Source organism: Tenrec ecaudatus, chromosome 12 (genome assembly GCF_050624435.1).
Source record: "Tenrec ecaudatus isolate mTenEca1 chromosome 12, mTenEca1.hap1, whole genome shotgun sequence".
NCBI lineage: Eukaryota > Metazoa > Chordata > Mammalia > Afrosoricida > Tenrecidae > Tenrec > Tenrec ecaudatus.
In genome coordinates this window covers 9560527-9580568 of record NC_134541.1, presented here as the reverse complement: position 1 = coordinate 9580568, position 20042 = coordinate 9560527, and the positions used below count along the sequence as shown (strand labels likewise).

The window sequence follows — 20042 nt, the reverse complement described above, 5'->3', positions numbered from 1 at the left end:
CTGACTCTGAACCTTCTAGGCTTCCACCACTGGCCCTCTCTCTGACCTGCAGCACCTGAGACACGCAGTTTCTCGTGCCAACGTAGTCCTCAGAGAAAGGCTTGTGCCTCCTCTCGGACACAACTTCCCCGACCACGTCGTCACTGAATTCTTCCGGTAGAGACTGAAGGATGGGCGGCTGCTGTGCCGTGTGCGTTCTCCACAGCGGCAACAAAAACCCAAGTACATTATTTTCCAAAAGATCTCGCTCATCACTTGAGCTCACTGACTCCAGTTCCACCTCTAAAGAGTTGCCTAATCCCAGGTATCTTATTCAGCTACCTGGGTTCCTGTGCCCTTATCTGTAAAGAGGAAGAGAAAAATTCTCTGGGGGAGGGGGCCTCTGGAGCATTCAATGAGACTCCCTGGGCAAAGCTTGTAGGCCCAGAAGGGTGGTTCCAGCCACCAGGCCCTCCATTGGACACGGACCTGGAAACCGGCTTCCATAAAGATTTACAGCCTTCCTCAGGAATAGTAATGGCAGTATCAATTCCATGAGGGTAGGGAGAGAAAAGGGGAACTGACTACAATAATCGAAGTAGCATGCCGCCCCCCAGGGGGATGCACAACAGAAATGAGGGTAAAGGGAGACAGTGGATGGTCAAAGATATGAAAATAATATATAACTTATCGGTCTACCAGAGGAAGGGAGGAAGGGAAAAATAAGGAGCTATTACCAAGGGTTCAAACAGAAACAAAATTTTTTTTAAATGATGGCACCATATGTACAAATGTGTTTGATACAATTGATGTATGGATTGTTATGTAAGAGTTGTAAGAGCAAAAAATAAAGTGATTTTTTTAATAAAAGGTAATGGAATTTTTCTTTAAAAAACATAAATTTTACAGCCTTGCAAACCCTATGGGGCAGTTCTAACCTGTCCTACAGGGTTGCTATGAGTCAGGAGTCGTGCCCACAATGAGTTTGATTTAACCGAGTGACTGAGTGAGTTCTAGAAATGGGCCGTAAGCCTTAGGCACTGTCATGGATGGAATTGTGCCACCCGAGGCTCATGCGCACACTCGTAGAAGCTTCAAGTTGTCAGGTGGGGTGGACCATGATTTTCAGTAATAAGAATTTATGCTCCTCCACGTTGCGATGTGCTATGGTCTCAGAATGCAGCAGGATCATCGGCAGTTATATTCACATGACGGATACAACCTCCTGGTTTGGGTGGTATTTTGAATCAATCTCTTAAGGGATTAAGCAAACAGGAAATCGCAAGATAGGATTTTGCAAGATCAAGGATGTATTGTATATGCAAATATCATTTTCCAACAACATAGTCGGATGAGTATCGTGTGGGCTCCCCAGATGGCATATTCTGGAATAACACTGGCTGCATCTGCAGGAGAGATGCTGAAGAAGAAACTGAGGATCATCCACCAAAACAAGGCCGGGGCCTACTGTGTAACAGATCCTCAACTGCTCAGAATGCGAGCTCACTGAAGCTGAAGGAAGGAAAACACGCCCACAAAAGCCAAAACACAACCTGAGTCTGTTCCACCTGAAAGTAGACACCATCTCAAGAACAGATTTGCTGCCTTAACCCGAAGACCAGAAGAGCTGTGGGATGACATCAAGAACATCAATCATCGCTCACTGCCATCATCCAGTCATGACTCTCACAGCAACCCGCAATGACAGCCTGGAACTGCCCCTGTGGGTTTCCAAGACTGTAACTCTTTACAGTAGTAAAGTCTCATCTTCTTCCGCGGAGTAGCTGGTAGTTTCAAACTGCTGACCTTGTGGTTAGCAGCCCAATGCGTAACCTCTGTGCCACCAGGGCCCAGAACATCATACATGAAGATGACAGAAAAGGATTAAAAGCCAGGAAAGATAGAAAAGACCAAAGGGCATGTCAGAAGACACTCTGAAACCTGCTTCTGGATGCAGAGTAGCTAGGGCAAATGCAAGAAATGATGAAGTGAAAGAGCTGGACAGCAAAGTCGAGAGGGCAGCACAAGACAAAATATAATGAACTGGACAAAGACATGGGGTTAGCAAACCAAAAGGAGGGAAGAGCATGCTCGGCATCTCTCCAAGATGAAAGAAACACTCAAGCTGCAAGTTGTGATACTGAGGGAGCCTCTGAGCAAAACAGCCAAGGCTGCAGGAAGCATTAAAAGAAGATTAAAAGAAAACACAGTCACTCACTGTACCAAAAATTTCAAGAGGTAGCATGTGAGCCAGTGAGCCAGAACCAGTAGGACTGAAAGACGTCCACGCCGCTCCGAAGGTGTTAGCAAGAAGCAGAGCTCCAGGAATGGACAGATTATCAACTCAAATGGTCCAGCAAACTGGTGCAGCACCGGAAACACTCATCTATGCCAGGAAATTGGGAAGTCAGCTTACTGGGCTAACCAATTGGATCAGATCATACTTGTGCCCATCCTAAAAAGGGGTGACAGACGTGGAAATGATCAAACAATATTACTAATAGCATGTAAGTGAAAGTTTGCTGAAGGTCATTCAGAAATGGTTACGGCAGCATTATCAATAGGGAGAGGCCAGACACGCAGGTCAGATTCAGACAAGGACGTGGAACCCAGGCTGCCGTTGCGGAACGTCAGTGAGGTCGAGCTGAGTGCAAAGCAGAGAATTCCAGGAAGATGGTTGTGTTTTGTTTTGTTGTGTTGTTTTTAACTAGGCAAAAGGTATTCAACTCTGTGAATCATAAACTATGGGGACTGTTTTAAACAATGAGAATTCCAGAACACAGAATTGTGTTCTTTTGGAACCTGTACAGAGACCAAGAAGCAGTCACTTGATTCAAACTGAGCTAGGGGGTACGGCATGGTTTAAAATCAGGATAAGCGCCAGCCCTCCTCAGGATATCGGCAGTCGGCTCTGGTACAGATTACAGCTTTGTCCTATAGTCACTATGCGTCAGAACGTACTCAATACAATAGGCTTGGATGGGTTAGCCCTTTGCTTTGGGTGGGGGGTGGGGGCAAAGGAGCAGAATCCTCTAAGTCGGGTGGCAAGCCACATGAAGCTGGGGGGCAGAAACCAGGCAGAGGCCACAGGTGAGCAGGGCCTGAGGCTTGGGCAAATCAGTGCAGGGAGCCAGGTGTATCTGGGGCCATGGGTGAGGCTCAGAGCACAAGAAATCCGGCCGGGACACTGATTAGGGATGGGCCCTGGTTGTGCTGCCTGGCTGGTGGTTGAGTCTTCAGACCTATTTCATTTGACATCTGCAGTGCTCCATACAGTTGACCTCTACCTGGAAACACTTCCTTCCCTGGCATTTGGGGACTTGGCCCCCGTGGTTTCCCTTTGTCTCCCTTTCCTGTTCCCTTCCTTGACCTCCACACTCCCAAGGTGGGCCTCCTAGTCATTCCTTGCTAAGGTGTCCTCGTGGTGACATCATCCAGTCCAATGGGCTCAAAATGCCACCTGTCTGTCCAAGTCATCATCACTTCCCCACTTCCCCCAACCTGACTCTCCCGCTGCCCGGCCCTCGCTGCCTAAAACTTACTAACTGGCTGCTCCCGAGGATGAGTAAGCTGTCTAGAAAGGCATTCTGAACTTCCACCACTGATGCAGTTAACACGGTGGAACTGGGCGAAGCCTCCAGGAAGTGAACGTGGGTGGAGAGGAAAGAGTAGGTTGGGAGACTAGGAGAAGGGCGGGCAGAGTGCAAATCCCTACCAGGTACCCCGCACCCCCAGCTCAAAGACCATGACACAACCAAACGCCTGACCCAGCACAGCAATGATCTGTTCCCAGCCTGGCCTTGCTCCCACCACGTACTCAACTCCCTAACAGTGGAGGGTCTTAGTCTCTGCTGGAACTTTACATGCATACAAAGCAAAAGCAAAACCAACCAAAACACTCAAACCCACTGCCGTTGAGAAAGTCATATCAGGACAATATACAAGCTTAAGTGAATGATTATATTATATTAAGTGAATGATTACTCATGGAAGTCAGTAGCAAGGGCAAGAGGACCAAACTTGGGGACTTTGGGCTCATGCCTGATACCTCTCTGCTCTCCCTTGGATGCTCTGCTCGGGAGCTGCACTGGCCAGGCCTGCCGGGCGGTGTAACTAGCGCACGCACTCACTGGACACTGAATGAAGGACGCGCACGGGAGCACTAACTGACCAGGCTTTGTAGGTGACACCCATTGCCTCTCCCAGCTCCGGGCAACAGCTCCTGGGCAGCTGGTACTTCCCCGTCCCACTTCAAAGGCAGAGAGATCACACCAACCAAAGCCCACCTTACTTCCTAGCTATGGACCTTGCCATTCAGCCATGCCTCACCTGCTAGGGAGACAGCTGTGAGGGAGAGGAACACCGGGCCAGGGTCTGCAGAACTAAGGCGGAAAAGCAAGCGATCTTATCTCCCCAGTAGCTACACAGATCCTTTCAAAAGTCAGATCCACTCATGTGTCTTGAGTTAAAAAAAAAAACAGTCCTGTAGGCCTTCTGAAGCGGACTAGAACCTCCAATCTTGAGGTTAGCAGTGGACCTCGCTAATCACCACACCAGTGGGGACGTGGATTGTGTCACAGCCCAGCCTCAACTGACCGACGGCTCCTGGAACAAAGAATTCCTGACAACGCGCCAGGCAAGTTCTGGTCGGCCCTGCTGAAACTCTGAATCTCGGTCCAAGGACACCTGAAAGGGCCGAAGGGAACTGGAGTCGAACTGAAAGAGCTCTGGAACTTCATGTAAGCATTTCTTCCTCAGAGGCCGTCTCAGTCACCCCCGTGACACCCAGGGGAAGTTGGGGCCCTTTCGTGTCAGGCAGCCCTTTCCCTCCCCTCTGTGGAGGGCGTGATCAGAGGCGCAGAGCTGCCTCGCAACAGCTTCACCTTCCCACGTCAGTCAGTCAGTCAGTCAGTCAGTCAGTCAGTCTATCAGTGTGGCCTTTCTAGTCTTAAAGGGGGAGGATGGAGCGCAGGGTGGTTCAGCAACCTGTCTCGGGTCACACAGCTGACAGTCCGTTTCTCTGACTTCGCCACGACATGAAAGTGGGGTAGAAGGAAGACCATGGCAAACAGGCCACGTAGGAAAATGTTTGGAGACTGCGGTAGCAACTGTACATTCTACTTGACATGACTGACATTTGGAAGGAGACATGTATTATTAAACCCCAACTCAATAAAAAAGAATTTTTAAGGAAACAAAAGTGACCCTGAGCCCTCTTTCTGTCTGTCTCTTCGCTGGATAATGCGTTCTGCTTGCTGTGGAGCGCACGCAGGCACACCCCCCAGCACCTACCGGGGTCTACGTGCTCCAATCAGTAGCACGGGAGTCTTTTCAGAGAGTTAGCGGCTCACCTTCCTCTGAGCTGTGCCCCCCTCCCCACGGACGCAAACTCACTCACTGCCCCAAAGGGTCCCGGCTGCCCTTTGGAGCTGCTATTGTCAACTGGATGCCCGGGAGATGGGCCTGGAAAAGGTGACCCAGACTTCTTGGCACCGGTTTCCTGGAGCGTTCAGCTGAGGTGGCGGCCCTGCGCTGCGCATAAGCGCTGGAGGGAGGGTGAGGCGGCCTGTCCCCTCCCCCTGCCCCTCCCCCACTGGAACAGCCATATTTCATCTGGTTGCCCTGAGGCGCCTTCTCCATCTCTCAGGCACCACACCCTTTCTTTCATTCTTGGTAGACCAGTGTGCCGGCGGGGAAACCTCTTCTGAAAGGGGGTGGGGAGGGGAGTTATGCATATTTATGTCCCTCCAGCAATTGCTGGGGTGCTTCCCCCCACCCCGCCGAGCTGGGTCTGTTTGCCAAATTCAACCGTAGTGGTGTAGGCATTAGCCGGCCAAGCCAGTTCTTCACCTTGGGTCTCTCCAGGCGAAGCAGCATGCAAATCCTAGAGTTCCTGGCTTCTCAGAATTTCTCAAATCTACTCTGGGCTGCCCAGACCCAGCGTTGCGGATTTGTGTTCCTGTGACCTTTGTAGTAATCTCCTAGCTGGGCCTCCTCCTCCTCCTGGGCCACACAGCCTCACCCCACCCTCAGCCCTACTAACAGCCAGGCTGTCGCCGGTGTGAACAGTTTACCCAGCTCAGCCCAGCTCCCTCCCAGCTCGCATCCCTCTGGCACCATTCAGTTGCTAAATATGTATTGACCTTCGGGCCAGGCCCTCCCTCGCTGGGCGGACAATTAGGGAGAAACAAAACAAAGAGAGTCGCTGCCCCTTTTAGAGGGTATATTTTGGCAGAAGAAACAGACGTCGCACAGAGGAGAACAGAACTAAATAGACAAGCATGAAATTACAGCCTCCCTCGGTGGAGACTACCGCTCAGGTGCAGAGATGCAAACGCACAGGATGTTGACAGCAGTGTTTACAACTGCAAAATCACCTGCATCCCGACTCCTGGAGAGGGGTCGGAAAGGGCCAAAGAGACCTTCAGAGACACGTGGCAAGGTCATCCGGATACATTTCCAAGTGGAGAGGGAGGGGAAAAATCTAGTGCAAACAGCAATGCCTGGGGAGAGGGAGGGGGGCAAATGGGAAGCTGATACCAAGGGCTCAAGTAGAAAGAAAATGTTTTGAAAATGATGCTGGCAACAAACGTACAAATGTGCTAGACACAGTGGATGATGGATGGATGGATGGTGATTAAAGCTGTACAAGCCCCCAATAAAATAGGTGTTTTTTTTAAAAAGCAATGCCTGTTTAAAAGCACACCTATAAATCTATTTCCTAAAGGAAATTTAGGTATCTGTGTATCACGTATATGCATGTATGTATGCATTCTGAATTCCAGAAGTACTTTTAGTGTGGGGTCGCCCAAACTTTTATTCGTGCATTTCCACATGGGTGGTCCGTATGGGTCTGTGCGTGCATGGGTATGTATATTCAGAGCTCTAGATGAGGGAAGGAGGGAGAGTCAAAAAGTATTGCTACAACAGCCACCAAAACCTTAGTAAACAAAAACAGCCAGGTGTGACGCTATTGTTTCAACATAGCCTCCATCTCTGCTTATACATTTCTGGCTGGCGGAAAAGCTTCCCTCTCGCTCCGCCTTCGATTCACTCCATCGCTGGAGGGCTCAAATCATGTTCCTTTTTAATGTTGAGTTCGGGGAACAAAAAGAATAGTCTGGAGGGCCAAGATCAGGGCTGCAGGGTGGCAGGGATAAGTAAGGTTTCCTCGTGAAATTCCCACAGGGCAGCCTTTGCCACCTTTGAGTGGGCGGGTGGCACTGTTGAGATGGGGGGTGGGATCCACATACAACTTTCCTGACCTGTTTTCTCATTTTTCAATGTTCTGAGAACGTGTTCTCTATAAGCTCCTGTGATCGCCCGTGTGTCTTTCCAGGACATCTAGTGGGACTACCCCTTGGGAATCCTAAAAAGCAGGCACCCTAGCTGTCTGAGCAGCCCTCTCAGCCTGAAAGAGGCAGTCCTCAGGAGCCCCTGTTGTGATCCCATCTTTCTTGGTTTCCTGTCTTTTGAGGCACTTGGACAAAATGCAAACCTACATATAAGAGGCCTCCAAAAGTTTGTGGGAAAAGTTTACTATCTTTTCTCTCAATTTTCCCATGAAGCCCCCTCTTCCTGCAACTGAGAGAACTTGTCCCCAGCCATTTTCTGACAGCCAGAGACCGGCTTTAACTGGAATAAAGCCCTGCACGAACTGATGTCGTACCCTGTAGCAATGCTTTCAGACATAGCCTCCTGTGTGTGGCTTGAGCCCTGCGAACCCACCTGGGATTAGGATGAGCCTGTTTCCCAACAGCAGCCTAGAGGCCCCTGTATGCCCACCCATTCAGCCAGTCTCAGCAGATCCCCTGAAAGCCAGTTTGGTGGGCCTTTCATTCGTTCATTCATTCATTCATTTTATGTATTTATTTATTTTCTGGAAGGCCCTAGCATTTCTAAGCCAACTTATTACAGAGCGGATCTCCAGCCCTCCACTTGGTAGAGCCCATACACACAGACACGACGAGGGAGCTACAAAGTGTTTCTGGAAAAACAGAAAAAATGAAAAGGCAGTGGAGCTTTCCTTCTCCTTCCATGTCCCCAGGGACTTCTGAAGCCCTCGTGGGCACAGGCATTTCTGTCACGATAATGGTGGTGCTGGTGCTTGCCGGGAAGTCGACTGTCAATCAGTACCCTGGAGCTGACTGTCCTCATGTCTAGGGTGGACCTGTGCCATGGGGTCTGAGGTCTGTGACCTGTCAGCAGGAGCAGGTTGCCTGGCCTGTCTTCTGAAGCATCTGCAGAGCGTCTGAATCGCCCACCTTTTGACTGGTAGTCAATCCCTTAACCATTTCCACCGCCCAGGAGCTCCACACAGCTCACATATATACCCTCACATATAGACCTGATTACGTGTCTATGTAACACTTACATGTAATGTTGAATAACACTGAGAAGTTGTGATGGCACAGGGGTTAAAGCACTCACTTGCTAACCAGAAAGCTGGCTGTTTGAACCTACCAGCAACCTGCCATCAGGATTGGATGTGACCGTCTGCTTCTATGAAAATGAATAGGTTTGGAATCCCTATGGAGCAGTTCTTCCCTGTCCTGCAACCCAACCCAAACCCAGCCCACTGCCATGGAGTGGATTCTGACTCCTGGCGGCCCTCCATAGGGCTTCGGAGGCGGCAAATGCTTACTGGAACAGACAGCCTCATTGTTCTCTCAAGGAGAAAATGGTGGATTCGAACCCCCAACATTGCGGTTAGCAGTCCACAGTCCAATGCCTAATCAACAGTGCACTACGTCAGAGTTGACCAGATGGCAGTAGGGGGTTTTGTTTGTTTGTTTTTATTACTTCTATTGGGGGCTTTGACATCTCTTATCACAATCCATACATTCATCCATTGTTTCAAGCACATTTGTACATCATTTTCAAAGCACTTTCTTTCTACTTGAGCCCTTGATGGCAGTGGGTTTTTGGTTCTATATGGCATGGTGGTTATGTGTTCAGCTGAGATCCTCAAAGTCAGCAGTTCAAAACCACCAACCACTCCCCGGGAGAAAGACAGGGCTCTCTACTCCAGTAAACTGTTATTCTCAGAAACTCATAGGAGCAATTCTACCCTGCCCTGTAGGGTCACTCTGAGTCAGTCCGGACTCGATGGAAAAGAGCTTGGTTTTAGTTTCGTATCGTTTATACAATTAACAAATATAAAAACATATAGGAGGCAGCCCTGGGTGGTGTCACACAGACTACTTACTCTAGGTGAACCTTTAATGTTATACAAATTTGCCCTCACTTTGAAATTGCTTAACCAAGCTCGATTCCTAACAAATGCTTCATCACAATCAGCTTAACTTGCTACCTGTGCAGCTTTGCAAAGGCTTCGGGCCTTTTCTTGACGAACCCATTGCCATGGAGTTGATTCCGCTCATAGCAACCCTTCGGAGTACAAATGCTCCCTAGGGTTCCCAGACAGAAGCAGACGGCCTCCTTTCTATCCCTCGAAGGAGTTGGTGTATTCAAACTGCTGACATTGAGGTTTGCCACCTAACTCTCATTCCACAACACCACCCCACCCTGGCTCCTTGCATTTAATAAATTCTTAAAGACAAGCAACATAGAGCAGTGGGTGCAAAGTGATATTCAAGAGCTTAATCCGGAAGGCCTCACCTGGAGACAAGTGAGGAAATAGCTGAAGAAGGTGCCCATGGGAGCCACAGAGTCCCGGGAAGAGAGCATTCCAGGCTAAGGGATTCGAAAGAAGCCTATCCTCGTGTGGTACAGTGACTGGCATGGCATTTCGACAGGAGACAGGTGAGAGAAAGATGGATAGGGAACTGCAGATTGGTGGCCTAGGTCCTTCTGGCCATTGGCAAGACTTTAGATTTTACTCAGAATGAACCAAAATGATTGTGAGCAGGGGAGCTGACATGACTTGGCCTGACTGTAGGAGGCTTATTAAAATAGATCGGTAAACCAAGGTCCCTCAAAAACAATCACATAGATATCCTCCTCTGCTGAGTCACTCATACAAAATATATACACAACTGGGATAAGAGTTGTAAGGGTCTGGGGGAGGAGATGAGCCAGTCAGGGTGCAGTGTAGCAACAATGAAACTTTCCTCTAGTTTCTAAATGCTTCCTCCCCCACCACCCCCACTATCATGATCCCAAGTCTACCTTTCAAATCTGGATAGACCAGAGGATGTACACTGGTACAGTAGGAACTGGAAAACACAGGGAATCCAGGGCAGATGATCCCTTCAGGACCAGTGGTTGAGAGTGGGCGGAGGGAGGGTGGGGCAGAAAGGGGGAACCGATTACAAGGATCTACATATAACCTCCTCCCTAGGGGATGGACAACAGTAAAGTGCGTAAAGGGAGATGTGGGACAGTGTAAGATATGACAAAATAATAATAATTTATAAATTATCAAAGGTTCATGAGGGAGAGGGGACCGGGGAGGGAGGGGAAAATGAGCTGATACCAAGGGATCAAGCAGAAAGCAAATGTTTTGAGAATGATGATGGCAACAAATGTACAAATGGGCTTAACACAATTAATGTGTGTATGGATTGTGATGAGTTGTACTAGCCCCCAATAAAATGATTTAAGTTGGAAGAGCCCCCAATAATTTTTTTTTAAATATATGTATGTTATCAAATTACTTTTACATTAACAATGACATGAGTAAGAATTTTGAAAAGGAAAGCTAAGAGGGGCCAGATAAAACAATAGGGATCCCCTGCTATATATATGCCAACATCTTCACACTACCAATGACTGGTCTCATGGTGGGATTTAGTTCCCGTGATTCCTGTATAAGGAAGCCTGGTGGGGCCGGTTGTGCTGCAAATCAAATGGAGGATAGTTCAAACCCAACAGCTGGTCCAAGGGAGGAAGATGAGGTTGTCTGGTCCCCTAAAGAGTCTTGGGACACTCAATGACCAATCTACTTTGTCTTAGAAATCGGAATCAAATCCATGCCCATGGCTTGAATACCTATATATTTAAATCTAGAGATTAATTTATTATCTATCTAATGTACTAACTCCCCTAATATACAAGATGATCTTCTCCAGGGCTCTTTGTCTCCAAAGCCCCACCCATGTTCCTTCTTTTTCTTTTTTTTTTTTAGTTTTTTAATTATTTTTTTCCTTCCTTTGCTTTTTACAATGCTTAAACCATTTTATTAGGAGCTAATCCAGCCGTCATACCAATCACATCAAGCAGTATTGTACAATTGTTACCTTTTTCTTTTTTTTAACTAAGACCTTGCCTTTAGAAAACTTAAGAACAGGCTTTGTTTGTTTTGTCTTTTTTTTTTTTTAAGTCTGTGAAGAAATGGAATTCAAAGATAGTTCAACTGCAGTCCATCAAAAGTTATCAAGGGCTGCTCAGTTGATCTCCCCAACCAACCCCCTTCCTGAGAGACCGCTGGGCGGGCCTGAACCAGCAACCTTTGGATTAGCGGCCAAACCTCCTTCCACTAACTACTCAGGAAACCTGTGGAAGAAACAGCAAGCATATTTTCTGCGCCATCGGTAGGGCGGCACCCCTGCCGCTGCCAAGATGAGAAGGCCGGGCCCTGGGCGAAGACAGCTGTGCTCCAGAGACTGGCTTTCTGGGTTCAAACCGGCCCATCTGACCGCCTAGCTATGCTATCTTCTGCCTCAGTCACCCCCATTTTATAGGGGAGACAGCAGCCTCACCGACACGTGTATTCGTGTGGATTACATAAATCCTCATTAAGAAAACGCTCCAGAGAGGTTTTGGCACCCAACAAGGACTCCATTCCATTAAGGCCTAGATTTTAATAGACACCATGGCCCAGGGTCAGAAAGTCGGGGAGACGCTCATCAGCTCAGGTGTGACACAGAGATGTGTCCTCGGCCGCTGCGGGCCCTGCCAGGGGGCTTCTGGCCCTATGGCGCATGCCCTATGGGGCAGGGCAAAAGTGCCAGCCATGTTCCGCCGCAGTGGCCTCGGGTTTTTGTTTGGGGGGCCCCTGACACAGGCTGGCTCTTTCACCTCTTTCACCTGGACGGGTTCCTTGCCCACCTTCCACGTAGAGGCTCCTCGCAAGGCCCCCAGGCCCCGGCGGGGATCCTGACCCGGGGGGGCCTGGAGGGAGCGGGTGGACTGCCCCATGGGGCTTCCTAAGCCGACCGCCACCTCTCTCTGCGGCCTCGCGGCCCGCCTTGCGGGTCCAGCAGCCCAGCGCTCGGGCCTCTGCGCCACAACGTGTCGAGGCGGGGCGCGGGGCCCCGGGGGCAGGCGGTGCGGCGACCGCGGGGACCGTACCTGGGCCTGGCCGATGCTCAGCGAGGGTCCTGGGGCACCTTCTCCGAGGGGCAGGCCCGCGGCGCGGAGGATGCGCGCAGCCGCCTCACCTGCCGCTAGCCGGACGGGACTGGCTGCCGGGGCCCAGCCCGCGCCGCCGACACACCCTGGGCGCGACACCGCCTGGGAAACCGGAAGTGAACGCCGCCGCCCGAGCTACGGTGGCCACGAGTTCGAGTCCTGCCTCCGCCGCGAGCCGCCTGGCCTCCCGTCTCCTCCAGTTTCACCCTGGAAAAAAAAAGGGGGGGTGTCCTGAGGTCGCCCGGCGCCAGGTGCGTCACAATGAGGCCCCACGCGGCGCTCCAACGGGTGCCAAGCCGCAGGGACCCCTCAACAGACATGTCAAGGTGGCACAAGCCACCTCCTTGCCCCCACCCCCACGGGCACAGCCCTTCCGCGAAGGCCTTTGGCTTCTCTCACCACGTGGGGTTGTCGCTTCAGCTCTAGTTAGCACATTTTGTGGACATATTTTCACAAATGCCAAGCCAGCGTGGACCTCTGGGGGCGTCTTTTCGGATGGGATGCTTGCTGCCCTCTCGAGTGGGGGGACTACCTGGCTGCAAGGCGAGGTGGAAACTGAAAAAGCAAACACACCAGCAATAATGGGCCCATCGTTCCTGGACAGCCCCCCCCCCGCGCGCGCGCACCGCCCCCCACAAAAGAAAGCAGTCAGCGTGCCAGGGCTGGATGGATTCTCAGGGGCCAGGATGGGGCGAGGGACGTGCTCCTGCGGTTTCTTCTTCAGAAAGTTTCTCTCTCTCTCTCTCCGTGCACAGCGATCAGCTCGCTCCCGCCCGCCCGCGCGCCCCCAACGCTAAGTCTGCCACCCACCAACGGGGGCAAACGGGATTCCGAGCTGCCTGCGCCCTATTCCTGGAGGAAGAAGGATGGGCAGGCGCGGAAGTAAACAGGTTGCTGGCGCATCGGAAAGCCTGAAAGTTCAGGAGCGGCTGTCCCCGGGGAAACAAAGTAGAATTTGGAGTCGCTGCTAAGATGGCTGGGGCTTAATCGTGTCACCCCAGCGCGTCGGGGTGGCGCTCACAGGAAACGCGTGCCACCAGAAGTTCTGTGCGCGTTCCCCTGCACCTTCTCGCCGCGGTTCTGCACCAGCGAGCCGCCTCTGGGGAAACGCACGAGACCGTCCGCTTTACATTAAATTTAAGGATAAAGGGGGGGGGGGGTCGGCAAGGAAGAGAAGCTGACCTGCGGTTGGCTTCCACCTTCCTCGGGATGGCCAGCGAGGCAGGCTCCCCTCCCCCCGCCAGCACCCGGCTGGGTGGAAGCGATCTCATTACCACATTTTCAACAAGTCGACTGGCTTCCTCCTTTGAATCAAAGATAGTTGGTGGTTGTTTGGCAGCCCGCGCGGGCTGGGTTTTTATAGCGATAGAAAAACAACAACAACACGGTGTATTTATTTATTCTGCGATGACTGGCCATATGACATGCATAAGTCAGCCCTTCTAGCCAGTGATTTATAAGAGCTCCGAAAACCCCTGCCTTTCAACGTTTTTTCAGAGAGGCTCTCTCATCTTTGGTTAAGTGCAAGTGTAAATTGGGACAGTCCTTTTGTAAACAATTCCGTAAGAAGCGTCGAGGGCCGTACAAATGTGCAGACGTTTCGGTGCAGTAACACTTCTGGAATCCGTCCTAATCAAGGAAAAGGCTTGATGAACAAAGATATGCATAGCAGCAAGATATTTACTATAGAAGGAGGGGAAAAACATTCCCTCTCTCGCCCCTGCCCCCTCCCCCACCCTGTCTTCCTGTCTCTCCTCTCCTTTCTCCATTTTTAAGCAGAGCTTCACAAATAAGTCGTCCAAGTGAATTCTTATCCAAGGGACCCCAACACAGTGGACTATAGGTCCGATACTGCCGCTTGACAGTGAGAAAAGTTTGGAAAAAGACATCATTGGGAAATCACTAGACTCGCAAATGGAAAGGCCTCGTGCTAAATTGCTTCTTTTTGTTTATTTGTTTTGTTTCTCGAAAGAGCCAGCCACCATGATATTAGTAAGCAAAAAGAGATGGTGTCGGTGAAGAAGTGGGAGTGTGGATGCTGGTTTTCTCACCGGGATTTTTTGTTTAATGGAGGAGGCATGCTGCGCTCTCTGGGACTGAGTGTCCACTTTATGGGTTGTAAGAGTGGTGTTCGAGAAAGTGTATGTAGTTTCAGTGGTGGATGCTGGAGCACCGAGGAGAGCATGGCTGGAAACCTTGCACTTTATACGATTTCAGCAAAGAGGGCAGTAACAAGGACGAAGGAGGCCACTGGGGGCTAACATTTTGGAATCCTAGAGAATGGGTGTTGTCTCCCAGGGATCAAATTGGCAGAAGCAGCTCAAAAGCTGCAGGGTTTATGTTAATGAGGAGGAACAACGGCGAAGAAGGCTGAATGGTTGGGCAATTTAAAGCGAGCCTTCCACGTCGCCCAGGACGTGGTGTGTGTTGTGTGTTGTTAGTGTGTGCTGTGCATATGCTCAACAACCACGAAATAGATACATAATACCGTATGGGGCCCTGACTACAAAAAAATGTTTTAGATAAATGGTTTTCACACCAGAAAGAAGCCAACATTGAGGGTGACAGAGGCTGCTGGGGGAGGAGGGAAGATGACTGACGGAAAGAGAGGGGGAAGGAAATGAATCAATGAAATTTATTTTTAAAAAGATAGTAACACGCATAGATACGTAGATAGTACCATAGATAGGTATATAAGTAAACGGATAATAGCAGTGTGTACTGAAGAAAAAATAGAAAGGAAAACAAAACCCTCATTGTTATTAACCGACAGCTCATCCAAAAAAAAATTTTAAGTCAGTTGTTAGCAGTGCCCTGTGAAAATCCATACTCAAAATAACAGGATATTGTTGTTGATTTCACTTCTTGAGATGGGTTGTAAATATATACGGTATGGCTCTTAAAAACCTGAGCCCTCCTCAAACCTAAATAGTAGTTTGAGTGGCTTGGGAGGCTTGAGTGACGTTTATCTCAAAAATAACTAAAATTCCAATCATAAAGAAATATGGCTAAAACACATAAATTATATAAATCGAATGAATTGGGGTAAGTGGGATCCAAAGTTTGAAATTTTGGGAGTAAAAGGTGTTCCTGGCTGTCTTTGGGCAGTGAGATGGTTATTATCCACTTCCTGGTTGTTGTTGTTGTTTGTACTGTACTAGGCGCTGGGGCATCTGCAAGCCAACAACTTAGCAATTCTTTCCCTAAAGAGCCATGTTTTCATTGCTCCTTAAATCTAGTGGAATCCTCAGAATCCAGATAAGCCTGTGGACCTTAAAAATAGTCACTTGTAAATAAATAGTCAACATCGTCTCTGTGGGACAGCACCCTGCCATCTGAAATCCTTCACTTGATCAGCTGAGTTTTTAAGGGGGGGTTGGGGGGGGCAGCTGCAAGGAACCATTTTGAAGATTAGGAACCATTTGAACAGGCTCAGTCCACACACATCTCTGGTCTCTGAAACCCGAGGCGACCAGCAAACTGCTTTCATTTCTGAGTTTCTCCAAGCGATCGCGTAAGCCCGGGCGAGCCTTGCGTGCTGCCACGCTGACTCAGAAGAAGGCTCCTGCGTTCCTTAATTAGCAGCATCAGAAAGCGCCATTTCCTGCTGAAGAAGTTCCCGGTTCTTCCAGCTCCCCAGTTGGATCCACTCATCCCCACCCCACCCCCATCCCCAAGCTCAAGTAGCGGGAGTTCCACACCCTCTGGCAATGTTGTTACTTTATTGACTTGGGGGAGGGCGCGGGGGGGGGGGGGGGACGGTAGATGGGGGGGGGAGTGGACCTTGTTTACTTGGGTCATTTCACTTACTCTTCTCTGATGTTTAGAGATTGGAGATGTCCTTGGGGGAGACAGCGTGCAGATACACTTCATGGACACCCTGTATATACACCCTAAGATCGTCGCAGTTGGAGGCAGAAGGGGTGGAAACTTTACCAACTTGAAAGTGAACAGCTTTCTTGGTTATTAATAGTTAAACAGTTCAAAGTAGGGAGCCAGCTTCTTGTCTGCTTTAAAAAAATAATAAGTTTATGATTTCTCAAAGTATGGAGCCAGTTTCTTGTCTGCTTTAAATAATAATAACTTTATGATTTATAGTAAAGTTATTATTAATAATATTATTATTTCTCTTAAAGCTCTCTATGCAAAAGCATCAGGAAGGAGTCCCAAAAGAGATTACACAGTTTTCCAAGCGAGCGATTGGATCCCATCTCAGCACCTTAATTGAAATGTCAGGTTTTCAGCAAACATATTCTCCTTGCAAATATTGGACGAAGCTATTGTAGCATGTATTTACCTTGACCTTCAGAGGTCTTACAGAAATGCAAAAGAACTTTAATCAGGTGATTGTCAGATGGACACTTAGGAAATATTTGGAAAATCCGTGTGTGTGTGTGTGTAGGGAGGATCTCAAATCTGTACTTGGACACATCACTGTTTTCCCTGCTTAAAATCTTCTTTCTAGACCATAGTCTTTTCAATTAATGTGTTTCTTCCTTAGCCTCCAGGTCAATAGATTTATATTTGTTTTTTATGAAGTATCATACCCATAAATAAGAGGACGGATCAGAGAAGCTCATGATCCTAAAAAGGAGTTTCAAAACAGTGAGTGGAAAAATGGGATTAAGTGAAAATGGCATTTTTCTACCAATTCTTTGAAACCACTGCGTACCCACCCCCGCATCCCCACACCCCAAGACAAAAACAAACGGGGGCAAAGAAGCTTCACTTAGAACTTGTTTTTCTTCTGAAGACATCATCAGCCTCTGGGGACTTCTGAGGCTGTTCTGTGGGGTAGACAGACCTCTGGGTTGATTTCTTGAGAATAAGAACTTTCCCTCTTCTTCTGAGCTCAGAGAGCAGTGAAGGCCCTCCAACCATGCACGATAATTATGCTGAAAAATGTGTTTTTAAATATCAGTGGATGTTGAGTTGAACCCAGAGTTAACTACACTGACTTACTAAAGAGAGTGTAAAAGATAGATAGGTAGGATAGATAGATAGAAGATAGATAGATAGATAGATAGATAGATGATAGATAGATAGATAGATAGATAGATAGATAGATAGATAGATAGATAGATAGATAGATAGATAGATAGACAGACAGAGCTTTTGGTATTCTTGGGCTATATGCCAGCCACAGTTTGACGCTCCACCTGCCTCAATTTCCCACCTTCTTGTATATCCCTAGACCTTCTGAGGGTGCAGGGAAACCTTATAAGAAAACTCCCCCATGACTGCACTACGTCACAGTGAGAGACATTCTCTGGAGTCTTCTTTTCGACTTCAGAGAAATTGAAGTGGAGATAAAATGATCCTTCGTAAGATGTCAGGGCACATGGCGGTACTCTAAACAAAGTGTGTGGCTCATGAAAATGGATGCTGTCTGAGTTCAGCCTGGCAATCCACCCTCTTCCATTCTCATGGAGAAGAAAACCAACCATTTCTGTGCTCTTTTCTGATTTTTTTTCCTTCCAAGTTGATAGAGCTCTTGTGTCTCCCGTGGTTTCGACATGCAGCAATGGGGTACCGACACATTAGGGCAGCAGTCCGCGACCTGCAGGTCGCCACCCCTTTGGGGGTCAAACAGCCCTCTCACAGGGGTCCCCAATTCATAATAGTAGCAAAATTAGTTATGAAGTAGCAAGGAAAATAATTTTATTGTTGGGGGGGGCGGTTCACCACAGCATGAGGAATTGTATGAAAGGGCATTAGGAAGGTTGAGAACCACTGCATTAAAGGAATACTGGGGTTTTCCCCAGAAATAATTCGGGGCTGCTATGGTCTCAGACCAAGGGGCGCCCAGCCCTCCACGTGTTCTAGAGTATTGTATTTACATGGAATGAATTCTCAGGCGTCGGTGCCCACCTGAAGTTGTTCAGTAGACCGAAATAATCTTGGTAAACTGTCCACAACACTGCTCCTACGGCATCTGCATCCGCATTGGCTGTCGGGAGCCACTGTCTGTCAGATAGGGACCTGCCAGGGCTCCTGGCCACTCAGATATTTCTCTGCCAGTCGGCAGAGCCTTTGCGGGGATATGTCCTTAGTCATGGAGGCCTGCCATTTATTGACACGTCCTCAGCAGAAACATTTAAAGATAGCAGATGGCTACTGAAACGTAACTGTGAACCCACACAGATACAAAAATTCTCTCTTTTCTGGGGCTTAACAATGGCTTGAGTTTTGAGTAGTGCACTCTTCTGTTGAGCCAGAGGTTGGTGGTCTTTAAAACCACCAGCGAGGACAGGATGTGACAGTCTGCTCCAGTAAAGATTGACAGCCTTGGAAACCCCATGGGGAGCTCCCCTTTCTCTCGTAGGGTGGCTATGGGTCAGCGTCCACTCGTCCACTCCAGGGCAGTGCCTTCAGCTTGTTCTTATCCGTTTGGGGGGGTGGGAGGAAAGACTTTTCCCAAATCAGACCCCCTTCTTAAAAACAAGGCAAGACACAAGAGTGAGAACTTTAACTTCAGGCAAGGGTAAAACCTCTTTTTCCTAGGGCATTTGAAGATTTAAGCCTTTCAGAACCTTTGTTTTTTTTGTTTTGTTTTTTCATTTTCTGACCAGCCAACAATACATACTCTCTTCGATAGCCCCTAAGATTAAAGAAATAAGAGCAAGTTGGAGAGATTTGGCAACAAAGCTAGAACAATTTGCCAAGGGCATTCTTAAGCAAGAGTGAATGGGTTGGAGTTTATTGGAACATTGAAAGCAATCAAGGTCCTGCCTTTACCCTCAGCCCCACGCGCCCACAAAAAATATTTTTATCCATTTTACTTAAGCACACTCAGGCACCAAGCTGAAAGCTTACATCGTATGTATAAACGGATCATTAAGCTGATTAAACCAAGCAACCACCTCCAGGTTCTTTATAGCACATTAGGGTGGAGTTGCTTAATCCATTTGGAGGTTTATTGTTGGTGTCAACTGCGTCCCCTCAAGAAAAGCAGATCAAGTTCTTGGGATTCAAATGCTATTAATCTTTAATGACGTGATACTGGATGTCCCACCTGCCATTAAAAACACCGTCACCCAAACGGTGGGCGTGGATCTGTGCGGCTCCCCGACAGGCGAGTGTGGAAAGCATGGAAGAGAAGCAAGGCCATAGACCTGGTCATTCAGGTAAGACCTCCATAAACACAGGGGATGGCTCTCAAGCACGGGGACAAGGTGAGGAGGGCGCAGAGTGCGCTGCTGTGGTATAGTGACCAAAAGGTCCCTATGGTTCAGAACCGACTCAATGGCACCTAACAACAACCTAAGCTTGTTCGTCGTGCTAGGGTTTCCTGACCGGCTGCGCCTCGACGTTTAGTGTCACTTAGCAGAGATCAGCGGACAGACTCCTGTGTGCAAGGTCCCATTGTTTTTAATACTTTTTTTTACAGAAAATTGGAGCAATAAAGAGAACAAACCAACCTGTTACATGCAGATAACCACTGTTCTTAATTTGAGCGGCATTTTCTTGCAACTTAAAAAAAAAAAGACCGTGTCCTGCTTATTGGAATCACTTAATATTTGACTATGCTTCCTGCCTCTCGTGTTCAAAATAACATCTATGTAATAATAATTATTATAATAATAGCAGAACATCTGCAGTCATATCCTATTTTTCTAAGGTTTTGTTGTTATCTTCTAAATGTATATAAAATAAACATGCCAAAGCCGAGGCCTTGTGGGTGGCTGAGCTTGGACAGGATGCTGCTGTGTGCCTCAGGTAACAGGTAACAATGACCACTGCAGAAG

General features: G+C 48.5%; 1 protein-coding gene across 1 annotated transcript in view; it reads right to left on the bottom strand.

The window, feature by feature from the left end:
• ZNF217 (zinc finger protein 217) overlaps positions 1–12836 on the bottom strand; it is a 36608-nt gene extending 23772 nt beyond the window's left edge. Inside the window, exons 1-2 of the mRNA XM_075528501.1 lie at positions 12694–12836; positions 12235–12501 (exon numbers count right to left, since the gene is read on the bottom strand). The gene's annotated coding sequence lies outside the window, so the exon portion shown is untranslated. The remainder of the gene's footprint in view (positions 1–12234; positions 12502–12693) is intronic.
• Between the last annotated feature and the right edge of the window lie 7206 nt (positions 12837–20042).